The 14,866-nt window shown below is 43.7% G+C and overlaps 1 protein-coding gene and 1 long non-coding RNA gene across 4 annotated transcripts in view; one reads left to right on the forward strand and one right to left on the reverse strand.

The window, feature by feature from the left end:
* Positions 1–1,832, reverse strand: part of Fam114a1 (family with sequence similarity 114, member A1) — a 70,522-nt gene extending 68,690 nt beyond the window's left edge. Inside the window, exons 1-2 of one of the 3 annotated variants that reach the window (XM_087584058.1) lie at positions 1,694–1,832; positions 1,150–1,257 (exon numbers count right to left, since the gene is read on the reverse strand). The gene's annotated coding sequence lies outside the window, so the exon portion shown is untranslated. 3 annotated transcript variants of the gene reach the window in all.
* Positions 1,833–1,940: 108 nt separating this feature from the next.
* Positions 1,941–4,757, forward strand: LOC148001337 (uncharacterized). The gene is made up of 3 exons (XR_015637439.1): positions 1,941–2,037; positions 2,860–2,990; positions 4,508–4,757. It is a non-coding gene; the product is annotated as an uncharacterized LOC148001337 (long non-coding RNA).
* The last annotated feature ends 10,109 nt before the right edge of the window (positions 4,758–14,866 follow it).

Consider the following 14,866-nt stretch of genomic DNA (forward strand, 5'->3'; position numbering starts at 1 on the left):
GTTTACACCTGGCAGGTATTTTTGGAAGCACAGATAAGAACTGTATAAACTAAGTGGGGGCTAGAGAGATGGTTCAGTGGTTAAGAGTACAGGCTGCTCTTCCAGAGGACTTGTGTGGGTTGGGTTTCCAGCACCCACATAGCAGCTCAAAATTCCAGCCCTGGAAGGAATCAAGCGTCCTCTTCTGGCCTCAGCTGGTACTGCTTGTACATACTCCCCACCCCCACCCCCACACATGCAGGCAAAAACACCCACCCACCCGCCCAAACAAATACTAGCAGGGGTGTTTGTGTGGCCCTTCACAGTCAAAGACCACCCTATCTCTTGCAACTCAACAGTTTTTACACTTTTGTCTCTCCTCACTGGTCCTCAGTCCTCACACTGCTCTGTGGCCCCAGCTCGGTGGCCCAGGCTAGCTGCCTCCACTGACTGATGTTGCCAGGCCAATTCCTGTTCCCGTGGCTACCCAGCATCTAGTGTCATCCTTAATTTTGAAGTTGCTCTTTGTCTACTCCGTATCCTCCTAAGACTTAACTGCTCCTGTGTCTCTTCTGAGATTCATGGACTTCTCTAATGCCTTTAGACGTCTCTACTATGTCACCCTTCAAGCTTGTGAACCACGAGACCTTGCTTCGTTCTGACCCACAAATATTTACTCAAATGAAATATACTGTATTTGATATTGATCTGAAAGAAAACGGTGTTTCACATCAGCCTGCTCTGATGAAAGAAATAGCTACTTACACCTTTGAACCTCACCCCCCACACCCCAGTTCCTTCTACATCGGCTCACTTGTGCTTCATATCCCACCCCTGGAGTTTCATTCCACCGCTGGCAGCTTTCAATGTACAAAGTTAATCAGACTATTTCAGGATTGATAGCGGAAATGAAGGAGAAAGCGTAGGAATATGGATGGGGAGGAAAGAGCCTCTAGGAAGCCCGGAGGGCTCTCAGGATGGCTCTTATTCTGGTGTCCCAGGGAGGAGTTCAAATGATTTTAAAAGCCATCAGCTTCTATCAAGAGGTTCAGGATGGACACTGGAAGTACGGCCCAGATAGTGCTCCCATAGTCTGCCGAAAGTCCTCCTCCTTTAAGAAAAGTCAGTGAAATCCAAGTGCAGACTGATTGATGGCTGGGAAATACTCACCGGAGTGCTTGGAGAAGACAAGTCAGCTGGGTAAAGGGGCTGCCTTTCGGGTGAGTAAGAGGGAGCCCAAGAGGGTCCTGGGAATGCACGAGGTGCTAGCCTAGGATGCTGCAGGGGCAGGAGAGGAGGCATGCTGGGGGACACACCAAGGAGGGATGATAGACCAGGATGGAGGTCAAGCCCTGGAGCTCGGTTTTCCGAGGGTGAGGGCAGGCCCACCCTAGGAATGGAGATCTTTGGCAAGAACTGGATACCTCAGAGCCTCGCGCAGGAAGGACCCTACCGCCCGCCCAGACTTGGGACACTTGGGGAAACTTTTCAGACTGGCTTGTGCGGAGACTCTGGCAGCGGACTCCGCGGAGCTCCAGGCGGGACGAGGGTGCAGACCCGGCGTGCGGGCGTGTGGGTGTGTGCATGAGCGTGGACACGGAGCGACACACACTCACACACACACACTCACACGCCCGCACCCACGCAGGGCCCTCGGCCGCGCCGCCCACGCCTCCCCCGACCTTCGTCCCCAAGCAAGTTCCTTTCTACGGACCATTCTCCTCCGGTGACTTCTCAGGACCCGCAGAAGTCAGGGATGGCTGTGCTCTGGTCCCCTCCCGCCCGGGAAGGGGATGGGGAGAGGGCGCCCCGGGCTCTTACCGCTTGGCTGGCCGAGTGCGCGCCGGAGCCCCGGGTCCCGCCCCGCCACGTCGGCAGGACCAGCGGGGACGCGACCGCAGGGGAGGGACCGGCCGAGCTGCCCCGCCCCGGGCCGCCCTCCTCCGCCCCTGCCCGGCCCCACTGCGCCCTGACCTGCTGCGAACTCCGCGCACCCAGCTCGGTGGTCGGGGTAGAGCGCGGGGTCCCCTGCCTTCCTACGGGGAAGCCTTGCACGTTGTAAGGATTGGGTCACCTAACCTCACTGTGGGATTCCCGGGTTCTAAGTTAGGTGGAAGTCTCTGACACGTCAGCGACGGGAGTGGGATGTGATTAGAAATAAAAACAAAAAGAATTAGTCAAACTAGCCACACTTTCTAGAAGCCCAGCTTGGAAATATGAACCAAAGCCCAAATGCATTCTCTTTGGCCCGGGAATTCGTTTGTCGTGAAAAAAATGTATTTGTCCTAAGCAAACAAATTCATTTCTCTCTCTCTCTCTCTCTCTCTCTCTCTCTCTCTCTCTCTCTCTCTCTCTCTCTCTCTCTCTCTCTCTCTCTGTAGCAGGGGGTAGGGTGGGGTGTGGCTTGCGCCACATGGTTTCTCTGTGGAGCCCTGGCTGTCCGAGAACTCACTCCATAGACCAGGCTGGCCTCGAACTCAGAGATCTGCCAGCCTCTGCCTGGGATTAAACGCATGCGCCTCCAAGGCTTGACTGGTCACCATAGACTTCACTGGTCACCATTTCTAATGCCCGCTGCCTTTCTTGTTTTCTCTTTGTAAGCTGCTCTCTCTTTCTTGGGCAGCTTCCATTTGTCTGTGTTTCTTTCCTTTGAGAAGTTGCTTGTGCATTTCTGGGCAGTTGCAAAAATCAAACAAGCAAAACTGTTAGAATAGAACTTTGTGTGTTAGGGGGGATTTTTCATCACCCTGACATTCTTAATTTTAAGGAGACAGCTGTTAGTGTGATGGTTTGTATATGCTTGGGCCAGGGAGTGGCACTATTAGGAGGTGTGGCCTTGTTGGAGTAGGTGTGTCACTGTGGGCATGGACTTTGCCTTAGACACCTGGAAGCCAGTCTTCTCCTAGCAGCCTTCAGATGAAGATGGAGAACTCTCAGCTCCTCCTGCACCATGTCTGCCTGGACGTTGCCGTGCTCCCACCTTGATGATAATGGACTGAACCTCTGAACCTGTAAGCCAGCCCCAATTAAATGTTGTCCTCTTAAGAGGGATTTAGCTCAGTGGTAGAGCGCTTAACTAGGAAGCGCGAGGCCCTGGGTTCGGTCCCCAGCTCCGAAAAAAAAAAAAAAAAAGAACCAAAAGAGTTGCCGTGGTCATGGAATCTGTTCACAGCAGTAAACCCTAAGACAGTTGGCTTTTGCAAGGAAGTTTGTTATCCCCCCCCCCCTTCTTTTTAGGAAAATGAAAAAGAACTTTCAGAGAGGGAGGGGCTCTGAGTGGGAACATTCAAGACTGATACCTTTGGATTTCTAAGCTAGTTAAGGTATTTCCATTTGCTTCCATTAACTTCGTTTGTTTGTTTCCCTCTGATATTGAGACCACTAAGTGGGGCTGAGAGTCATACCTGGTCCACCTTACTGCTGGCATTGAGTGTTCTGAGCCCTTAGACCCAGTTCCCATTGGTTGCTAACTATTGTGTATTGCTTCTAAATCCTCTGAAGTGCACCTTTGTGTGGGGCAGCAAGTTTAACTTTATTTTTAATCATATAATGAGCCAGTTTTAAAATCTCTTTCTACTAAAAAGCCATTAATTTTCTTTTTTTTTCCCTTCCAACTTTTTTTTTTAATTTAGAGAATACTTTATTAGTTTTTGTAATCAAACCCACGTATATAAGACCTTACATATTTAATACAGTGTGTTACCCCTGTACAAATGGAAAAAACTTAAGTTCAACATTTCTAGACCAATATGGCTGTTAATTTCTGTACAGTGCCAACTCAACACAGTAAACGGGGATACTTTTTTCCAAAGTTGACAGCACAGGTAAAGTTTCAAAAAATTCAAATTATATATCTGTATATATATATTTATATTTATATAAAAAGACCAATAATAGCAGTGTGTTATGCATCAACAGCAGCAACAGCTTTTCCAGGTTCTGCAGTCATCTGAACAAAACTGTAGAGACATCCAGCATACTCCATTAAAAAAAAAAAGTAAAAAAACAAAACCGGAGAAAACAGCACAGTTCTGTTACTCTTGTGGTACCTGGCACCATTTTTTTTTAAATTAGCTTCTCAATCATCATTTGGAAAGAAAACATTCTGAGCAACATCATTAAAAACAGCTCTGATAAAGCACGGTCACTACTACGTATCATGAAGCAGGTACAAGCTATTTTACATCCACAGAGGTATGATACAGTACTGTCCTACATCTATAATACTAGAGGATACAATTTAAAAGGCATTATTTGAGACTTGATTCTACTTTTCCAGCAGAGGGCCCAAAGGATGGTGTGACACAGCTTTGTAAAGAAACATACTCTAGACAGGATTTCCTTTCACTAGTGGCACAGTTCTAAGGATTCATTCTCTCCATGAATGTCAGCTAAAACCGTTATTAAAAAAATGAAATATCCCTAGAACAAAACCGTATAACCACCGGATTCACATGAAGATGACCTAGTGGAGACAAGCTGGACCTCACCTTACCAACAAGCTATCAAATCTGTTATGTTTAAACAGTGAGACCGCCAAGGAAGGAGATGCCAAGTGGTGCTTCAAAGCTTCGGACCACAATCAAACACAGCATCCTTTTCAACAGAAGCAGAAGCTCATCTGAATATGCTCATGGATGCTGACATCAACATTTAATCATCTCCTCACTCATCCAGGAAGAGGGGGAGATCAGTTACTACTGTACTTTATTGTGTTCAACCAAATCACCATGTTACAAAAATAGCAAGCTGCCATAATAAAAAATAATGCTCCTCTATCCAGCACCAGATAGCATCATTTTACTTTCAAGTCTAGAAATTGCACACTTGTATATAAACCAATCGAAGATGAGGATTGAGAGTTCATCTTGGTGGATTTTTCCTTTGATGAATATGAAGTGTCCTTCCTTATCTTTTTTGATGACTTTTAATTGAAAATTGATTTTATTTGATATTAGAATGGCTACTCCAGCTTGCTTCTTCTGACCATTTGCTTGGAAAGTTGTTTTCCAGCCTTTCACTCTGAGGTAGTGTCTGTCTTTGTCTCTGAGGTGTGTTTCCTGTAGGCAGCAGAATGCAGGGTCCTCATTGCGTATCCAGCTTGTTAATCTATGTCTTTTTATTGGGGAGTTGAGGCCATTGATGTTGAGAGATATTAAGGAATAGTGATTATTGCTTCCCGTTATATTCATATTTGGATGTGAGGTTATGTTTGTGTGCTTTCATTCTCTTTGTTTTGTTGCCAAGACGATTAGTTTCTTGCTTCTTCTAGGGTATAGCTTGCCTCCTTATGTTGGGCTTTACCCTTTATTATCCTTTGTAGTGCTGGATTTGTAGAAAGATATTGTGTAAATTTGGTTTTGTCATGGAATATCTTGGTTTCTCCATCTATGTTAATTGAGAGTTTTGCAGGATACAGTAACCTGGGCTGGCATTTGTGTTCTCTTAGGGTCTGTATGACATCTGTCCAGGATCTTCTGGCCTTCATAGTTTCTGGCGAGAAGTCTGGTGTGATTCTGATAGGTCTGCCTTTATATGTTACTTGACCTTTTTCCCTTACTGCTTTTAATATTCTTTCTTTATTTTGTGCGTTTGGTGTTTTGACAATTATGTGACGGGAGGTGTTTCTTTTCTGGTCCAATCTATTTGGAGTTCTGTAGGCTTCTTGTATGCCTATGGGTATCTCTTTTTTTAGGTTAGGGAAGTTTTCTTCTATGATTTTGTTGAAGATATTTACTGGTCCTTTGAGCTGGGAGTCTTCACTCTCTTCTATACCTATTATCCTTAGGTTTGATCTTCTCATTGAGTAGTATTTTTTTTATTTATTTTATTTTATTTCTAGTCTGATTTTCACAGAACTACGCCAACTTCTTTCAAAATTTTTTGTGAGACTTTATCATTTCTTTGAATTTTAAAACATTCAAATAATGTATGATGTGGTATAGCCTACAGTTTTTTTCTGGATTTTTATGCCCATTAGTGAATTTGAACACATTAATATGTATTCAGTCTCAACTGAATAAAGAATTCCTTCACCTAGAAATTAAATAAATTATGAATTCAAAATTAAGGAAAATGGCAACGACCTCATTCTTAACCCTTTAACGTCACTGTCATAATCACCATCACCCACATCATCATCATTTTGTCAGGACTAGGGGTCAGCACAGGGCTTTATGCATGCTAAACGTAAGCTACATTCCTAGCCCTTTTTAAATTTTTCATCTTATTTTGAGACAGGGTCTTGCCAGGCTGCCCTTGAATTGGTTGTGTAGCTTCGGCAGTTCTTGAACTTGTCAGTAGGATCGCAGGGGTATGCCATTGAATCACCACCAGTTTTCAGTGTGTGGATTCTCTTGTGGTTCCTCTTCATGTACACACACACACACACACACACACACACACACAGACACACATACACACAGATGGTTCTTTTCATTAAAATGGCAGGATACTGAAGGTGGGCATGATGGGCAAGCCCATAAAGCCAGAACTCAGAAGACTGAGGCAGAAGAATTGCAACTTTGAGACCAGCCGAGCCACAAAACAAATTTGAGGCCAGCATGAGCTGCACAGTGACACCTAGTGTCAAAAGTTAAAAAAAATAAAAATAAGGCAAGATTATGACTTTTTTTTCTTACTGGTACTCATTGTTCTTGGTCAACATGGATCAAAGCATTCTACTACAATCTACATCATATTTTGTTTATATAACAATGTATCTGACTACTCTACAATTAGGTCACTTTGGGTTCCTTCCTTTTATTTTCCCTCTGGAATAAAGCAATTGAAGCTATTTATTTATTTATTATTTGCTTTGTTTTTGCAAGACAGAGTTTTACTGTATAGTCCTGGCTGTCCTGGGACTCTTTCTGTAGACCAGGCTGGCCTCAAACTCACAGAGATCTACCCGCCTCTGCCTTCCAAGTGCTGGAATCAAGCGCGTGTCCACCACTACCCAGCTTTTTAGTTTTATATTCATAGAAAAACTGGAAAGTCATCTGGATGTGACTGGGGTAGAAACCACTTTAATTCAAGGTTGGTGGAGGTAGAAACTTCAATCCCCACGAGGGTTTTCTACCCTGCCTTTGACCATTTAGTTTCCAGATAAAAGACACAAACAACCGTTACATTTACACTAAGCCTTAATCTCACAATAGCTGGGCAGGTATCTACCCTCCAAGCTGTTAGAGTCTCCTTTCCTATCGACAACACGGAGTCATTACTTACTATGTTCCAGCTGAGCTGCTCTCAACTCCTATTGGCTAGCTATCATCTCGTGGTTCTCCTCTGATCCCAAGCCAGGAAAACATAAACCCTACCTATGTCTCTTCTGCCCAGCTATTGGCTGTTGGCATCTTTATTTACCAACCAGAAATAACTTGAGGGCAGGGTCACTTAGGTCTACCGGGCCTTGGGGGCCGGAATTTAGCATTACAATGGACAGGAAGAGACAAAACCTCAACCACTGGTCTTTGTGAATTGAGCCACTTGCTACTTCAAAAATAGAGGACAGACACCCTGACCCCACCCCGCTCTCTCCAGTCCTGAAACTGTGACTCTTACTAAACTGTGCCGCAGGTGGAACAGGTGTGTTTCAGTGAAGCACTGAGGTCAGCATCCTAGAGTCAGCCATTGATCGCCTCTGCTGTAGCTGCCGCTCTGCTGAGGGCAACAGCCCAGTCAGACAGGGAGTGTTTCCCTTTTCCCTTTTGACCTAAACATCCTGACTACGCAGCAAAGAACGATCACCCAAGCAATCCTAGCAACACCGTTGCCGGTGCTTCTGCCAAACTAAATTATGCCCTTATGTTCAAAGGCAGCTACATCCATGCCAGCCTGGTCTTTTAAAGATGGTTTATGTTCTTTTTTTTTTACTTCATTGATTTAAAATATCTTGAACAGTTTAAAACATACAGAATAGTCAAAGGTAACAGGATAAATATTTGTGGGCACAAAAAGGAAATAGTGCCATGGCAATGCTAAGATTACCAGGTTTTAAAATTTTTGAGGTTTATTTTAGAATCTTTATTTCAAAAGAAAAAATGTTAAGGATCTGCATGAAAGGCCTTTCCTTTCTTCCCCTGCTTTCTCTGAAGGTCATCACTGCCTTGAGGTAGATAGTTGTGAGTCTCTTCAACCATATTGGTGTGGGTTTATTGCTGACATCCTTACCTATAAATGTATAACAATTATTTAAAATGCTACAAGTGACTTAAATAATGACTAAAGAAATCGTAAACCACTTAGAAATTTACAAGTAACAATAGATACTTGCTAATTCAACATTAAATTCATTGTTTATTTGAGATAAGGTCTCAGGTGTCCCCGGCTAGCCTCGAATTTGTGGTGTAGACAAAGATGAGCTTAAACCCCTGATTCTCCCTACCCTCTCCCCAAGGGGTGGGTTTCAGGAATTCTCCACTATACACAAGTTATAAGTGCTGGGAGTCAAATCCAGGGCATCCTGCGTGCTAGGCGATCTCTCTACCAACCGGGCTACATCCGCAGTCTGAGAATCAATCATGTTCATACGTGTAGCTCTAGAACACTCATTTTTCATGTCCTTTAGTCATCTAGTCTACGTCACAATGTAGTAATTTCCTAGTTAGGGGATATTTTGTGTGCTTTGTGCTTTACTCATTTATAGAGAGTTCTGCAGTAACTGCCTTTGTATAGATTCTCCTCTAAAAGGTTAGAAGTAGAATAGTTGGGCTGCCTTTACCCAACATGTCCCAGTTGCTGTTCATTGTGATTCAGCATGGTCAAACAATCTACTCGACAGTTTTCTTTTTTTCATGTGTGTATATGATGTGTGTGTGTGTGTGTGTGCATTTGCACATGTGTGGGAGCATGCATACGTGTGGGTACACGTGATACACAAGTACAAGGCAGATGTTGGGAACCATCCTCAAATGCTCTTAGTCAAAGAGACAAGATCTATTGTTCAAACTGAGAGCTCACTGATGTGTCCGGTCTCAACATCCGGCTTCCTCAGAATCCCATCTCTGCCTTTCAAGGATAGAATTACAGGTAGGCTGCCAAGCCTACCCAGTATTTACTTGGACTCTGGGGATCTAAACTCCAGTCCTCATGCTTCCGTGCACTTTAACCACTGAGCGATTCCCCCCAGGCTTTCAACACAACTTTTCAAAAGCATGTATTATGTAGCAAGTAATGCTGCTTCTACTCTGGAGGCCCTAACTTGATAACATACTAGGAGGAATAAAGATTTCGTAGAGCCTATAAGGCCTAGAGGGTGATGGGTGAGAAGCACTGGGGTCCATTATGCTTCTGAGTAGAAGGAAAGTCTTCTCATTTTTGGATAGAAGAGTCTTGGGGGGGGGGGGCTCTGAGTCCAGTCGGGTTGGGGTGGATAGAGCTGAATGAGCAGAGATAAATGGAAAGACCAAATGTTCACTCATCCTTGTGAACCAGTAATGATGCCCTTGACCTTGACTATCTCATCATTGAAGCAGAAGATCTGAGATAGAAAGGACCCAAGAGAGCAGGAAGGAATATCAGTGAGCTCACAGAGAACCCAAGAAAAGGGGTGGGAAGATGGGTGACCAGAACACCCAGAAAGAAAACTTTTTAAGATGTTTCAACCAAGGTGGGTGGTGGTGGTGCACACCTTTAATCCCAGCACTCAGGAGGCAGAGGCAGGTGGATCTCTATGGATTCAAGGGCAGCCTGGTCTACAAAGAGACTCCAGGACATCCAGGGCTACATAATTAGCCTTGAACTCCCTTCCCCAAAAAGATGTTTCGACCGTGTACAATGTTGCTTGATAATTTAAATGAGATGAAAAGTGAAACCTGACCTTTTTATTGGGCACTATGATAGTCTATTAATGAGCTATCTCTCTTGAGCAGCAGAGGAGACTAGTTAGTGACAGCGAATGGGGAAAAGTTAGCCATGTTATGGTGTGAGGAAGAACAAAGATGAGGGGACTGTGCATTCAAGGAAGGGTTTTGCTTTTTAGAGATGGAAAAAATTGCAACATTGTGGGTAGGTCTGAAATCCCACACTAGGGAAGAATAATGTTGACATTAAAACAGTATCTTAGTGTAGGTTTCCATTGTTGTGAAGTGACACCTTTGAGGGGCCTTCCTGGGCCCCCTCAGTGTTTGCCCCCTGCTGAGCCTTGCTGATGCATGTAGAAGCTTTTGTTCCTAACAAAGGAACATCCTGGACTTTCTGTTTGGCACCTGGGCAACAACACCTGGGCAGTAACACCTGGGCAGTAACATCGTTGAGTCAATTCCTGTTTTTTGTTCCTGTTTTTATTTCGAGGGCATAAACCTGTTTTTCCACTGTGCTTCCTGGAATTTTCCACTCAGTGGATTTGGGGTATATATTCTGTGAACTTCAGTAAAGCTTTGTAATTCTCATAACATGAATGACCTGAGTATGTATGTATCTTTTTGTTATATCCTGCAGGCCTACGCCTGGTTCTCAATACTGTGATGCGGTGCGGGTGCTGTCACACCGTGACCAAGGCAACTCTTATAAAGAACAACATTGAATTGGAGCTGGCTACAGTTTTAGAGTTTTAGTCAATTATCATCATGGCAAGAAGCATGACAGTGTTCAGGCAGACATGAGGCTGGAGGAACTTTGAGTTCTACATCTTGATCTCAAAGCAACCAGAAGGAGACTTGGGTTCCACACTGGGCAGAGCTTGAGAATATATACAAGACCTCAAAACCCGCCTCCACAATGACACACTTCCTCCAACAAAGCCACACCTCTTCTCACAAGGCCTAATGTGCCATTCCCTATGGGCCAAGCATTCAAAAAGATGAATCTACGAGGAGCTAACCTATTCAAACCACCACATTCCACTCTCTGGCCCCCATAGGCTTGTAGCCATAACATAATGCAAATGCATTTAGTCTAACTTCAAATATCCCCATAGTTTATCACAATCTCAACTGTGTTTCAAAGACCAAAGTTTCTTCTGAGCTTCATGACATCTCTAAACTTCAATCCCCTGTACAATTAAAATAACAACAACAACAACAAAAACCAGATCACATCCTTTCAATATATCATGGCACAGGACATACATTATTGCTCCTAAACATAGGAAAGGAAGCACAGTGAGGAAATACTGGACCAAAGTAAAAACAAAACCAACTGGGCAGACTATAAATTCTGCATCTCCATGTTTGATGTCAAAATGCTCTTCCCATCTTGCCGGGTCCAAAATGGTCTTGGTAGGACAGAATGACATGGCTCCTGCTCCTGGGACAGGGACAGAGCCAGCAGGTATGAGCCTCCACAAGTGTTGATGGTTACTATGGGCATAAGCCTTGTTTCTATAATAATATACATACTATTTTATGTTCCTGCTTCAAGGAATGTCAGGTTAACCCTGTTAACCTTAATGACGCTGTGATAATCAGAAACAGCACAGATCCGAGGGCGAAGGTGTGGTTAATGTCTCATCAAAATGGTAAATGCTGGGACTGTCAGGATAGCCCTTAAGTCTGTGGAAAAGAACTCTAAAAGCATGGGCTCAAAAATATATAATTTCTCAAAAAATATAAGGATGCAATATAAATTATATAAGGGATTTCGTAGATCCAAAGGAACAGAAACAGCTATACTGTAATAGCTATACTGAAATAGCTATACTGTAATAGCTATACTGAAATAGCTATACTGTAACAGCTATACTGTAATAGCTATACTGTAATGGCTATACTGTAACAGCTATACTGTAACAGTTATACTGTAAGCTATACTGTAATAGCTATACTGTAATAGCTATACTGTAAGCCAACTTGTCAGAAAGATACTAAGGAAGGAGATAAAGAGATTTAGGGAGTAATGATCATAGGAGACCACCCAGCTAAGGTTTTTGTTGTTGTTGTTTATGCTTACAAAGACAGATTCCTGAGTTCAGGGTCGGCCTGGGTTAGGCCCAGGTGTGGTAAAAATGGTAATTTCAGGGTGGGATCTCACAGGACTAGTTTATCGTCTATGTTTAACAGAATTCTTTTGCAATGCTAAAAAAAGAAAAAGTGTTGGCTCTCTCCTAAGAATAGAGGGGCTGGGTCACCTATGCTGATGCATAGGATAATCAAAGGGAACCTTTAAATATGTAAATTAAAGAGATGAGCTTTCCAGAGAATTAGAATAACTAGAGAACTGCTTGGAAAACTGAAAAAAGCAGAAAATAGAGAGAGCTGCTTGGGGATCTCCAGAGAAAGCAGAACACAGAGAGACTGAAAGCTGACTCCGGCAGAACATAGGCCACTAGCTTGGACCCTCAATTTGACTTTGAGTCATTTCTTTTCTCTGCTCCCAGAAACCGGTCTCTCAGAACCCCTCTCCAAGCTGAGGCTGGTCCTTGGCAAGATCTGCAACTCCTTTCAATCTTGTTGACTTCATACATGTCTTCCCCTTGAACTGGTTTCACTCCCTGTTAGCAGCTTCCTTGGCAGATATCCCACAGCTCTGGCATCTAAGGTCTTAAGGTCACCAAGACAATGAAGGCTTCACCTTCACAGTTTCACATAATGGCCTCCATGAGTCTCCATGCGGGGACACTTTGTTCTGGAGTGAAATTTTTTGACTAAAACCAGAGAACCACATGGCTGAAGCTGTCAAGTTCTGCTGCTTGTTGGGGCTAAAACATGACTCCCTTGCTCAATCACATTCACCAGATTTCTGTTTTGGATGATTTCCTCCACTGCCTAAACTTGGTTGTCTTGGAACTTTTCTGTAGACCAGTCTGGCCTTGAATGCGAAGATCTGCATGTCTCTTTCTCCTAAGTACTGGGATTAAAAGCATGTAACATCACACCTAGACCTAAGCTTTTTCTTTAATTCCTTTTTATTATAGATTGTTATAAACATGGTCACTATGCATCGAGATCTGAATTAAAGGTGGATCAATAGTGCATGTCATTCTACCACAAGATCCAGATCAAAAGCCTGTATCTTCCAGCCTCGAGATCTGGATCAGGTGTACCCTCCATCTCTGGATTGTACTTCATTCCAAATAAGTCTAGTTGACAACAGAGAATAGCCATCCCATCCCTTGCCAACTTGACACACAATTATATCTCCTTATGTCCAAATGAAAACAATAACTAGGTCATAATAACACCTAACATGATACAACTATTCCTTCTACAACCACAAACAATGATCTGCAAATTCGTTGTAAATTTAGAATAGGTGGCAATGTCCCTTTGAGGACATTATAAGATGCTTGGGTGAGATCTTGCCCTGAGGTTACCACTCCCTTAATTCCATTTAATACATCTAATCTCCTGGAACACAACATTTAGCTCCATTCTGCTTCCTGGTGCCCCTTTATTTCTTGAACTATACACTTTGTATTTTTCCTTTCTCAGGTTGCTATGTTTGATCAAAATTCTCTTCATAAGCGTGAAGCAGAGGACAGAGTCTATACCAGGCTGTTTTGAGATTTTCTTTCCCAGTGCAATTAATCTAAATCTATTCACTTTAGCCTCAGGCAGATTCTATAGACAAGGGCAAAAAACAGCCACATTCTTCACCAAAATATCACAAACACAATCTCTAGGCAACGTATTAAAGTTCTTTGCCTCTGAAACCTCTTGAGCTAGTCCCCCACAGTTCAAATTAACCCACAGCCCAACACCACTGTCTTCCTACTACTACGGCCCATTAAGCCCCACTTAAAGCATTCGACTACTTTCCTAATCCAACATCCACAAATCCACATTCCTCCAAACAAAAGCACAGTCAGATCTATCAAATCAATATCCCAGTTCCTGGTACCAACTTCTGTCTTAGTTTGGATTTTATTGCTCTGAAGAGACACCATGGCCAAGGCAACTCTTATAAAGGCAAACATTGAATTAAGGCTGGTTTACAGTTTCAGAGGTTCAGTCCATTATCATCGTGGCATGAAGCATAGCAGTGTTCAGACAGACATAGGCTGGGGGAGCCTAGAGTTCTATATCTTGATCTCAAGGCAGCCAGGAGGAGACTGGGCTTCTACATTGGGCAAAGTTTGCCTGCCTCCACAGTGACACACTTCCTTCAACAAAGGCACACCAACTCCAACAAGGCCACACCTCCTAATAGTTTCATTCCTCATGGCCTAGCCATTCCTATTCAAACCACTAAAAGTGGAGAAAGGCTATTTCTTGAACCATACACTTTGTATTTTTCCTTTCTGAGGTTGTTATGTTTGATCAAAATTCTCTTCATAAACGTGAACCACAGGACAGAGTCTAGTCTTTTTTTTTTTATTTCTATATTTTTTTTTTATTAACTTGAGTATTTCTTATATGCATTTCAAGTGTTATTCCCTTTCCCGGTATCCGGGCAAACATCCCCCTCCCCCCTCCCCTTCCTTATGGGTGTTCCCCTCCCAACCCTCCCCCCATTGCCGCCCTCCCCCCACCAGTCTAGTTCACTGGGGGTTCAGCCTTAGCAGGACCCAGGGCTTCCCCTTCCACTGGTGCTCTTACTAGGATATGCATTGCTACCTATGAGGTCAGAGTCCAGGGTCAGTCCATGTATAGTCTTTGGGTAGGGGTTTAGTCCCTGGAAGCTCTGGTTGCTTGGCATTGTTGTACATATGGAGTCTCGAGCCCCTTCAAGCTCTTCCAGTTCTTTCTCTGATTCCTTCAACGGGGGTCCTATTCTCAGTTCAGTGGTTTGCTGCTGGCATTCGCCTCTGTATTTGCTGTATTCTGGCTGTGTCTCTTAGGAGCGATCTACATCCGGCTCCTGTCGGTCTGCACTTCTTTGCTTCATCCATCTTGTCTAATTGGGTGGCTATATATGTATGGGCCACATGTGGGGCAGACTCTGAATGGGTGTTCCTTCAGTCTCTGTTTTAATCTTTGCCTCTCTCTTCCCTGCCAAGGGTATT

The sequence above is a fragment of the Rattus norvegicus genome, chromosome 14, assembly GCF_021556685.1.
Source record: "Rattus norvegicus strain SHRSP/BbbUtx chromosome 14, alternate assembly SHRSP_T2T, whole genome shotgun sequence".
Lineage (NCBI taxonomy): Eukaryota > Metazoa > Chordata > Mammalia > Rodentia > Muridae > Rattus > Rattus norvegicus.